The 12,815-nt window shown below is 32.7% G+C and overlaps 1 long non-coding RNA gene and 1 pseudogene across 1 annotated transcript; both read left to right on the top strand.

Annotated features, from left to right (window-relative positions):
• Window positions 1–1,743: 1,743 nt before the first annotated feature.
• Window positions 1,744–5,247, top strand: LOC128159526 (uncharacterized). Its single transcript, XR_008240147.1, has 3 exons — window positions 1,744–2,089; window positions 3,673–3,733; window positions 4,842–5,247. It is a non-coding gene; the product is annotated as an uncharacterized LOC128159526 (long non-coding RNA).
• Window positions 5,248–6,161: 914 nt separating this feature from the next.
• Window positions 6,162–11,504, top strand: LOC128161111 (3-hydroxyacyl-CoA dehydrogenase type-2-like; annotated as a pseudogene).
• The last annotated feature ends 1,311 nt before the right edge of the window (window positions 11,505–12,815 follow it).

Raw genomic sequence — 12,815 nt, forward strand, 5'->3', positions numbered from 1 at the left:
TTGTCACCACACAAGGTGAAAAAGATATCGGATTAAGTTGCTAGATAGCGGAAATTATGGATTATTGAGGTGTCAGTGGCCGGGGGGGGGGCACTATTTGTTGCTATAGACATTTTTCTTAAATTCACGCATAAGAATTTTTTTAAAGAATTTAAGCTGGTCCCTCCCCATTTTTGGAGGCAACAGGTACAAAATTATAGGGAAATATTGGTATTATTAATGGTTTTTTTTTTTGGGGGGGGGGCATTTCAACTATTCGGATAAGTTTGCCAAACGATGCTACTTGCCCGTACTTTTTTTTTTAAATCATGACCATATAATAACGATAAGGCAGTATGATTCAGAAAGAAAAAATAACCCTTATAAAATACAACTGTCATAAGAAATGAAACACTACCTCAATTTTTCTAGAAAGTGTTGTCATAAAGTGTTGTCTAATCGAGTGTCTGTCAGTCAAGTCTAAATTAAGGGACGCATAAATACGAACTTTAATTAGTTGCATCCGATCTTTTTTAACCTGAGGATTATATAATTTGGTAATGATTGAAAGAAAGTATTTTAAATTACGATTTTGAAGAACTTGTTTATATGTAAGTTTAAAAAAAGTTTGCTACAAGAAAAAAAAGTACCCCCCCCCCCCCCCCACGAAAACTGCAAATGCTTTTGACAGATCACAAAAAATCATGCGTGAAAATTTACATGTACATTCATCAATATTTTGAACCATGCTGTGGTACGTTTCTATTCTATAGTAGTGAACAAACAGTGGAATGACCACGTAAAAACCCGACTTGATATCGATGAAATAAATTGTTGGTATGAAAATAGTTGTACACATGCATGTTCATGCATGATGTTTAAAAATGATTCTTTCCATAATTTACTAAGATATCGCGGTCTATAAAAAATTAGAAACCAATGACGGATCGTCCTTTTTAAACAGAGGAATTACGTTAAAAAATTCAGTTTTAAAACAACTTTTGAATTTTAGTGCATATATTGAATGAAACTGTATTTTCTTCACCAATGCAATTTTTCTGATCTCTCAAGTTTTTATTTCATTTTAGTAATTACTTGCAGATTAAATAGTATATGATTTTAAAACCATTGAGTTGTCCAGGTACTTCGCTACCCCCCCCCCCCCCCCCTTGCTTGTCGAAATTTCCTTAATATCAAATCTAAAAATAAGCATGACGTCAATCTTATACCACGTGGTTGGCGGTAAGTCTCATCGTGATACGGGGATATTTACAGTGTGGAAGTACTGACTCTTTAGTGACTAGAGTAATAAGGTAAAAGTAAAAGAAACCATTGTTACATGCCTTCTCTAAAATTTGAAAACATTAGCAGGCTTATTTATTAAACTTCACCCGTTTATTGGCCCGAGGAATATTCAGTATTCAACATTGTTCAACAATGGGTGAACGGTTCAACCACAGGGGCTCGTCACGAAGTTTTTTCAACCTTTTATATATACCACCTCTATACTATAAAATACACAAGGGAGGAATCAAAACTCGAAAAAAAATCGCTACCTCCCGATTTCGGTCGCCTCGTATTAATTCTTCTCGGACGTTAACCCCTGCACTCTAGGTATCATTAGATCGGGAAAGGACCATAGTTTTTAGGAATACCTGCAAAATTTAAACATCGGCAACAATTTTAGAAGTTTTCACGCATTTTCTTCCAGTTTACTCTCCGGTGACACTTTCTTCGATGTTGAATTCATTGTGTCATCTTAATTCGAATTTCCTCTGCCATTGTTTTGGGTCATTCTAGTTAGCTGCAGTTACGATAATATGGCTCAAATGTAGTGAAAATTTCGAATTGACTTCACAAGGGCTCGGTTGTCATATATATTTACTTCACATGCCGTAAATCTATTCGAGAAATATTGATATTCATTGTTTAATTGAATTTACTGACAAAGGACAAGATTAAACGAGTGAACTTGGATAGAAGTGAGGGCGGAGGTGGAAAAATGCCCCCTGTATCTGGTAATGGAGGGCTGAAGGAGACGATCAGTGAATATGTCTCGAACAACAAGGTGATGATCTTCAGCAAAACCACCTGTCCATTCTATAAAAAGGTAAGCTACAGTACACAGCTGACCTGTTCATTCTGTAAAAAGGTAAGTATCACATAGCCAACCTGTCTATTCTGTTAAAAGGTAAGCTACATGTAGCTACAGTGCACATGGTGCACAATCCATCTGGAAATTCTGTGAAAAGGTCAGCTAGGATTAGTAATGCATGTAGGTAGGATAAGTAAGCTATTATTACTGTAGTTGGGGGCCATACGGACCGTGGATATCAGCCTGGGTAGCTAACTGGTAGAGCTCCTGATTAGAGTTGCAGGGGTCCCGGGTTCCTGTCTACCATATATTTTCATTGTATTTATATACTTATTCCTCCTTTCCTACTACATTAAATTGGGATGGATTGGTTAATATGAATGCTCAACTTTTCAGTATCTTGCAACGAAATTGTGGCAAGGTTATACATGTATATTGATGTCAGACCTTGCGAACCACTTTTAGTCTCAATGCCAGGCATTCCACTCACATAACTGTATAATTGGATTGGTCAGCCAGGCCTTCTCAAGATCTTCCTTTGTACAGGTTTCCTAATCACTTGCAGTATTTTCTCAGTAGTATCTCATGAATTAAAAACAATTGTTTATAACACATCGCTTTAATTTGAAGTTGATTTGTATTAATTTGGTCAACTTGAAAAGGACTGGGCAGGGACAGAACTTGTGATATTGTGGCTCAGTGGCAGAACTTGTGATATTGTGGTTCTAGGTTCGATCACGTATTCTCTTTGTTAGACTTGTGCATTGCAGTTGTCCATAAACCCAAGCATACTATATTCAGAAAATGGTTGTGTTGCTTAAACATGTTTGTTTAATATTTTCGTTTGACAATCTTTCTTACAAAATTATACATTCAGCAGATTTTATGACATGTTCAACAGTCTTCAGTATACAACTCTCTCTGAAGTATATTTGCTTTCTACCCTAGCTGATAGATTATTTTAAGTTGTTCATCTATATTTTTCAGGGATTTCTTTTTTCAAAGAAATGATACACATTAATTTAGGATGAAATCATGTACATGTACATGATGTATAAATAAAGTTGATATTAATAAAATAGTGATTAGCACATACATGTACGAAGTATGAGTCATGAAGTCACTTCCTGGTATTACGATCTGATAAGCAGACAAGAACCACTTCTGAGATCAGGATTGTTTAAGTCTAATATGGAGATAGGAGATTAAAAAAAGAACATTGTTGTAGCCATCCGATTACATTTAATTTTATTGTTCAAAAGAAGAGAAGATATGATGAACTTCTTCAAGCTTTAGATCAAAGTTTTGACAAGAACGTTTCTCAGTTTTGTATGTGTAAGTGAAAAATGCATTAAATTGATAAATTAATTTATATAGCTATATAGAGACAATATGTTGCCTTGCTATTCTTCCTTTAATCATAGCAGATACTTTTATGACAGTAAATTTGTAACACTAAACAGAAATCCAAGTAATATCTTCAGGTAAAAAGAGCTGTGAATATGTTGTCTTTCGACTTTGCAATTTTATATTTTTATGTCAGTATATTATAACACTATAAAACAACCAGTTGATTTTTTTTCTTCAAATCTCTCAAGGTGAAAGACTTATTGCAATCTTCACAGATCAAATTTGAGGTGTTGGAGCTGGACCAGCAAGGTAAGAAAGTGAAAGTAAAAGTAGATAAAGCCCATATGTAGAGACCTTCCTATTGTGGAAATTCTGATTTAATAGGTAATGGGAAACCCCTTCAAAACTGAATTCATTCTGTTTATTACAGCATGTAATAAAAGCTAGAAAGGTGTTTGTTTGTATATAAGCATAAACTTTTATAGCCAGCACTCTATTTCCTATCTTGATCTCCAAATCTTGCGCTGTCACAGAATCGTTTATATGAAAGACAGTTGATTTGTGAACATGCATTGCTGACCTATGGTGAACCGTGGACCTTTGAAGTTCAATATCTTTTAAATATGGTATCCTGTAAAATATAATAATGAAAAGGAAGTTTTGCTTCTTGAATTCTGAGTAAAGAATTGAATTCTTGATTCAATTGAATCAAGAATCGCTTGGTTGTGTTTCATGTTTTTCTATGTAAGAAGTATTGGGTAGAGAGGAAGCAGGGCTAGGATTGAATTCATCCCCCACCCCCCAAATAAATTAAACAATAACAACCAAATACAACAAACACTCTTCCAGACTGAGAAATTGGATAAAACGTGTCTTTTATTTCTTGAGTCTTTTTATGTAGCAGATAATGCACAATTTATAATGCAATATATTTCCTGTTGGCACTCCCAATATTTAGTTTGTCTAATTGGTGTACTAGGTATACACAAATAAAGATACATTCAGTTCATTGTCTAATGAAATTTTAACCTACAGTTTTTATATATTATTTTACATCATTTACGGAGTATATAATTTAAGTCGAATATAAGAATGACAGCTTGTGAGAGAGTGGTTTTTGTAGGATGTGTTTTCAACTTTACACATTTCTACCGGCAGTATAGTTATATAACCAAGAAATGACGTAGTAAAAAGAAAGTTATTGATTTTTATTTTACATTGAATTTATTCTACCTTGCCGTAGGATGTTTGACTTTGTAATTGTCTTTCCCTTCATCACGTTGCAATCAATGTTTTTATTTTCTCTTTCGTTGTATCACTGAGGTTTGAAAGTCCTCCCGTGAACAACATGCAGTAATTGTGTGAAATTTCAAACATTTGTGTATTTAGCACTTTTTTTCTTTATTTGCCCCGACAGCCAATGGAAGTGAAATCTAGAACGCCCTACTGAAAATAACTGGTCAACGAACAGTTCCGAATGTGTTTGTGGCCGGACAACATCTAGGTAAGTGTTAATTGGATCGTATCAAAGGAAATTGTTTTATTCTGGACGCTGTTTGAAATTAAGATTATCGTGATTTTATCAATATTTGTTGAATACCAATATCCTTGGATTTTATGGTTGATTTGATCCACCAAATTAAATCGTCATCAGAGTGTGATTTCTAATAATGTATTAATAACGTATTGAAAATGTAATTTTCACTTAATTAATGAAAAATAATGTCTATAAATATTAATGAAGCACAGAATGAGATGATCATGTTTAATTTTCATTGATGTACGAGGAGACAATCGATTAATGTTCTTGTATACATGTACCAGTACTTAGAAATTAGTTGATTTTGTGACTCTCTACCTATACCTCTTTATACGTATAAAGTTTGACCCCTTGATATGGATCCAATGTTTAATCAGTTGGCTGCTCAGTGATGATATTTTACAACAGAAAACCGGGAGAAAATGCCTTCAGACCTATGATCCAACTTGGAAATAATTGGTGATAGTTCAGAATAAATTAGTTTTAAAAATTATTTTTTTCTCAGTTCTTACATAATATTCTGCTAGAGGTTTTGCAAATATCAAGAATTGAGGCAATCTCTCTCTCTCTCCCCATCCACCTCAAATAAAAAAAATGAAGAATAAAAGACCAAAAAACAGTGCCAATGATAATATCAGAAAAGTCATATCATATTAAGGAGACTGGCTGTCATCAAATTTACCATCAGGTTTGTTTTATACTTTGAAGTATTATATTTATGGCTATAAACTATCTTTCTGTAAAGAAAAATCTTAATATTTTAGCTTAAAAAGTTGAATGTTTTCCTAAATCTTTATACATGGCTCTTCTTGTCAATGAGGTTAAAATAATCTTATAACGGACATGACCGTTGAGCCCTCTGAAACTTGAATAGAAGGAATAAATATAATGTCTTAAATGTGTTTAAAGTACATCTAAATAAGAGCATATTGATATGACATCTTCCACCTGTCTAACGGATGTATCTTCCAGATATAACTGTCTGGTTCTTAGTCCTAATAAGACAATTTCATGGACATTCCTATTGTATTTAAGTGTTGTAATTCTGTATATACAACAATATAAAAAGTAACATTAAAAAATTAAAGAGATCTAACTATTCTAGATTCAAACAAATTGATGAATAATTCTGCAATTTTTTTTGTTCAATGAGATTTTCGATAATAATCATAATAATGATACAAACTTATAAAAACCATGGCAAGTAGGCGAAGAAGAGGAGGCAACAAAGTAAGAGGAAAGGTGGTCTTACATAGAAGTGATGGGTTAACAATATGTACGTGTAAACGTTTAAAAAAGTTTATAGATTCTCTCAAGGGTCTTTATAGTTTTGATGGCCTCTCCCAAGGATGTTGATGGTAGTAATGGATTCTCACAAAGTTCTTAATGGTGGGTTGGCAATTGATGGTGAATTAAAACGGCAAAATGTTTGAAAAAAAGGAAGAAATGTATAAATATTGCTTACATAAATGACGAAACATATAATCAAAATTTTCAACATAAATTTAGACACTGTCACATTAATACATTGATACACAAACTTGTCTCATTATTAAATGTAAAGAAAGGATCTTAAAAGGGTGGTTGAGGTACAAATAAAAATTATGATCTTCGAATTAAAGTAGTCAACCTTACATACATGTAAACATATTAGTGTTATCATGAAATTTGAAACGGTAAATTCAAATAAATCTTCAAAATTCTGTAAATTATAAATGTATATTGTAACCGTTCAATTATACCCAAAGGGAAATAATTCTATGGAAATGAGGCCATTTCTACATGTTCTCCACAGTAAACATGTATATACATTTTTTCTGTGCATTTTTATCAGAAATGTGCAAGATACAACCTGTAAACTTAAAACAAACTTGTTGGATGAATTCAAAAAAGTATTATTTGAGCAGTATATAGGCAACAGCTTACATTAAGAAAGACATTAGCTAGGACCATTTTACTCCAGAACGGAAAGAACACACAAAATAAACTTTGAATGACTTTGTATTCTTATATAAGTGGAGTAAACAACCATATGTATCTAACATGTTGTTTGACATTAAACAAAATAAAAAAATGAATGAATGTTTATTTCTCTTAAACCATATCAATGGTACATGAGGTACAAAAAACAGAAATATTTACAAATGTACAAATGCAGGGTGAAGTTAGGAAGCTTTAGAGTACAGAGTTAAATAAATCGAGCTAATATTTTTTTTTAACAAATATGGACAATTTTGTTCATGAATCAATGTCATTGGTATTCATAAGGTTCCCAAATTTATAAGTATTAACATTTGTTGAATATTTTTCTTCAATGAATTTGCTGCGGAAAAAAGAAAATGCCTGGTATTCCATAACATAGTGGTATTTGTCACCCAAAGTGTTTTTATTGCATAATGAACAAATTCCATGACATATTTCTATGTTATTCCATCTCCCAGTTTCAAAAGGTAATTTATGATTACAGGTTCTAAATTTTGTAAATATGAATCTTAGATCATTTGAAAGTTTCATAAGATAATTTCCTGTCCAAAGCTTTTCTTAAAGATTTTGTAATTAAACATTTGGGTGAGTTCTCTACACTCCTGTACCAATCTTGTAAAAACTTATTTATGAGTGTCTCTTTAACAATAGATTTTAGCCATTTGGTATTAGAAAAACTTTGATTAATCCAGACATAGGAAAGACCACATGAGTTCAGAATATCTCTAACATATTTTAACTATGGGTGCATAAACGAACCCTCAGAAAAACAATTATAAAATAGCGATACAATATATGCGTAAGCTTACAATCATGCACCACCAGTAGGTTGTTATCCGTACGGTCTTTGAAGAATGTGAATTTGGCAACGATATTTCGGGGGCGATCGTTTAATTCGTTATATTTACCCATCCGATATACTCTCTCGAACGAGATCTCATTATCCGGTTTGAATTTTCGTTGGATGAAGTCTTGCAGAATCGCTTCCATATTTTCATCCCTCTGCAAAGTCGATCACCCCATTTACAAGAAGAAACTCTTAATAATCCTAAGGAGAATATGGTATTTTTTTGCCAGCTGCTATGTTTTGATTGCATCTTCGGGCAGGCACGTAATTGCGTTCTTGAATGTAATGGGAAACCTTAAAAAAAAATAGGGGTGAGCCTCCCTGTTGTTACATGCTTCCTCAGTATGTAATTGTGTGACACTTCGCTATACACTTCTGAGTTTAATATTTCACGCCATTGAAACGCCATTATATTAACTTAACCCAATTGAAATACAAACGAGTTTTTTAAAAAGCCAAATAACAACTAAAGACTAACAAGTAGACATGATCGATTGACAATGTCACTATCATAGAAAATATGTCGTAATCATGAATTTCTGATCCGGTACAGCTTAAATATTGCACGAAGATTAAATCTCTGCAGAATTACACCTGTCCATTTAGAGAGAGAGAGAGAGAGAGAGAGAGAGAGAGAGAGAGAGAGCGGTTAATATACATGTATACTAATAGAGAAAAATGTAACCCGAAGAAGTATGTTCTTCGTCACATCTGCTTGCTCGTAGATACCATTTCTTCAAAATCATGGTGGCAAAACGCAGGTACGAAAAAATAAATCATATACACCAATCTTAACTGAAATCTGTCTCTTTAAATCTCGATTCAAATGGCTTTTAAATCTGTTTTGGTCTTTAAATGCCTAACGTCAAACTACACCTGCTCATTATTTGTCTGATTGAATCAATATCGGTGAGGGCTTTTGTTATTTCATACTGCTTTACTGTTTTATATGGTAGCAATTGAAAACAAAACAGTTGTCAGTCAGCATTGAAAACTTAACAATCCCTGTTATCTGAGATCTTTGTTACAACTAAACCTAATTACTTTGGTGTATAAGAACAATGTCTATTTGTTTTAGCTGTTTAATGAACAATGAACACAGTCACGTAAATCAAAATCAATATATTTTTAAGTACCTAGAAGTTGATCGCTGGACGATGGACTTATCTAATAAACCATTAATAAGTGCATATTACATAGGATATAAAAAAACAATGTATAAGACAGAACCAATCTTAATATTACGTGTAAATTCTGTATAAAAGAGATTTTTTTTATTTGCCACTTTGTATAGTGAGAAAGTCATGGAATCGGATTAAGAATTAAGTTTTATTCTAAAAATCTACATCCTCCAGAAGAACCCCCTACCCCTTGATGAGATCGAAAAGGGGTTAAAGGTGGGAACTGCATCAAAAGGAATATTTACAAACATCCATACAAATCCCACAACCTTATTTAGTAAAAAAAAAACTACCAGATTTCAAAGTGTACAGGGTGATGTGGGTTCCATGATGAATTGTTTATTTTAAATTTTAATTTCTATGTACTGATTTTCCATTTTATCTTCAATATACCATATCAAAGGTGAAAAAGGTTGGCACTGCATCGAATACAAGAATGAAAAATATCCATACAAATAGTGCACAACCTACTGTAAATGTACGCATATTACATTTGGCTGCGTATCATTTTTTTGTGTTTTTGGCGGAAAGTTGCTTCCGCTAAATTAAGTTTATCACCATAAAATGTCATGCGGTTATGTATAAAAGAGGTGCATTCAGAAATAATTCCATTCAACTCTACGCTAACTTCTTAAAAACCCAATATCCGCCAAATATCATACAAGCCAAATATATCATCTTTACAGTAAATTACTTAAAACAAAACAACATATTAAGTGAACATATACATGTGTTGAGGTTTCCATGTTGGGAGTCCATGATGTCATGTCTAATGATAATGTTTGTTGAAGCTGCTTGGTCGAGTTGTAGAGGAAGTAAAATGAAACTTTAAGGCAATGATGTAATTAATATGCATATGCAGGTCAATTTGGATATCGTAGTGGATAAATTTCTTATTAAAAATTCTATGAATAACGCTGCATGCTCAAAACACTGTTACAAAACAACCATTCTAAAAACGGACAAATCACCTTAAAACAGATTCACCCAGACATTGTGATATATTTAATATTATGACATTTTGGCATTCACAATAAAACAGACTTTTGAAGTGGTGGGTTAAAAAAACATACATCCATGTGTGCAATAATTTAAACTCCATTGGGATTGTATTAGTAAATAATGTATATAAACTGAGTGAATCTAAGAAAAATAATTGAGGAAAAAAGTTTTTTTATGTTTACAACTTTACATTTCCAGTACACATGTAGATTTGATTTGTTTTCAGATAAACACATTGGGAACTTTAACATGATACGTCAGGCGGTGATTCTAATGGCACAGATCTAGAACGAGCCCAATGAGGACAAGGCCCGAGGGGTAATCATCAACACCTCCAGCGTCGCCGCATTTGACGGACAGATGGGTCGGGTGGCTTATGCTGCAATCGCAGGAATGACACTACCCTTAGCTCGAGACTTCGGGGAGTTTGAAATCCGAGTGTGTACAATATGTCTAGGTAATGTTGTGTACAGTGCATGTATAAAGGTAATTGTTTGTACACTATGTACAGGTAATGTTGTGTACAGTCCATGTTTACAGGTAATGTTGTGTAGGCATGTACAGGTAATGTTGTGTACATGTCATGTTTACAGGTAATGTTGTGTACAATATGTACAGGTAATGTTGTGTACAATATGTACAGGTAATGTTGTGTACAATATGTACAGGTAATGTTGTGTACAATATGTACAGGTAATGTTGTGTACAGTATGTACAGGTAATGTTGCGTACACTATGTAAAGGTTATGTTGTGTACAGTATGTACAGGTAATGTTGCGTACAATATGTACAGGTAATGTTGTGTACAGTATGTACAGGTAATGTTGTGTACAATGTCTACTTGTAATGTTGTGATGATGACTGGTCAACATCATGTGTGAGATTGGATGATGCCATTGTGTTGTATAAGTATCTGATTGGATGATGTCGGAATTTGATAACTCTCTAATTGGTTGACGTAATTATGTGATTTTATTAATTGATTTGTTGAAGTTAATGTGTTATTTTATGCTCTGATCGGGTGAACTGTGTTATGTTTGATATAAATATATGTTCAATGAAATTTCAATGGAATCATTGACCAATTTATTTTTAGGTGTATTCGACACTCCTTTGCTAGCAGCCAAGGAGTAGAAAGAAAATGATGCGCTGACCAAAACAATTGTTTTTCCTCAGAGACTTGGAAAACCGGATGAATTTGCACAGATGTGTCAAACAATTCTTGAAAATCCTTATCTGAATGGAGAAACAATTCGATTGGATGGAGCTCTTAGAATGGTATGACAGTCCTCAATTCCTATTGGATCAGGATTGCTTTTTGTGATCTCATAAACTGAGAGCACTGTGAACTGAGAGCATTGTGATGTTTTGATTGGGCGAATTAATGCAAAATGACAACCAATCACATGAAAGTTGTGAACAAAGATTTTATGTTTCATTGCTGTAATGTGATCCAAGAAATTATACAAGATGAAAATGCTGTGATGTGTTTTTGATAACAAAGTTTTGTACAATAAATTGTTGAAAACTGAACAAATTTTTCACTTGGTTTATTTCAATATTATATTATGGTCCTTGCTCACTAGGACCATGCACAGGTGCTTGAGTCTCCATATATGCATATGTATGATACCTTATATCCATATTACCAGTATTGAATGTATATTATATATCATACATATGCATATAATGAAGGGAGATTTTTCATCTGAATCATTTTGAAAATGCAACATGAATGTGGAAGCATCCAAATCATGTTACGGTAAATATAATTCTACCACAGTTGAATTGAAACTCTATTACCAAAATCTCAAATCGGTGTTAAATAAAATTTTGTTTCCAAAATATTGGAATACTTTTAGAGCAGAATTAATGTAAAACAGTTTCTCCATTGCTTTTTTCCACTCTTTTCATCTTTTTTATTATAATATTTAAAACGTAAATTATAAAAAAACAAACTAGTGTTTTAAAAACATTCAAAAGTTTTGAATTTTGCACTGTATTTTAAAGCTAGCTGCTTTCTAGAGTGGCTTCTGTCCATGATAAGAAATTTCGTTTGGAATTTATAAGTGTAGACATATTTATTTTGAATAATAGAAAGAATTTCTCGATCAGATTTTAATTTTCTTTCAATTTACTTTTGACTTTTCGTGCAATTTAATGTACATGTAAATATATGTATTACGTATGTTTGAAAAGTAATTAATCATTTATTTCATACAAGGTTTTACTTGAATTCATGTACATGTACGTACATAAAAAATGTTTAGTATTCACATTTTACAGTCTTTTTAACGGGCAGATACAATCTGATTAAAATCAGATCCTCGATCCATGTAACAACAATAGAAAAGAAAAGGAGCGGATCAAGAAGCAGATTGTGGTCAGATGCTTCTTATTATATACATAAGCTGCAATAATGTAGCCCTCTCCCGATTTTTTTTATGTACTTGAATTGAACGGTACTTTGTTTTTAAGTATAGAATAACAGAATAGATAAAATATAATTAAAAGTTTTGGTAACAATTTTTTCAACTTATACTGTATGCAAAATATTGCCATTTAGATGTTTGTAAATGTAGATATTAGATTTCGATTTAAAATGAATTTAAGATTTAAATCGTGTAAGGCTTTCTGTGTAAATCCTTAACTTTACAATCGTAATTCAAAATACCTTCATTTAATCATTAACAATTTATAGTCTTCAGGTAAATAACATCTGATACAACTTAAATTCGCATGTCTCCCGAAAATAAGTAACCGTGCAGGATTTTAATTGGAAGGAGGGGGGGGGGGGGTTAAAGGTTTGGAATTTACCGACACACACTTTATAAGACA

The sequence above is a fragment of the Crassostrea angulata genome, chromosome 8 (genome assembly GCF_025612915.1).
Source record: "Crassostrea angulata isolate pt1a10 chromosome 8, ASM2561291v2, whole genome shotgun sequence".
NCBI classification, from domain to species: domain Eukaryota; kingdom Metazoa; phylum Mollusca; class Bivalvia; order Ostreida; family Ostreidae; genus Magallana; species Magallana angulata.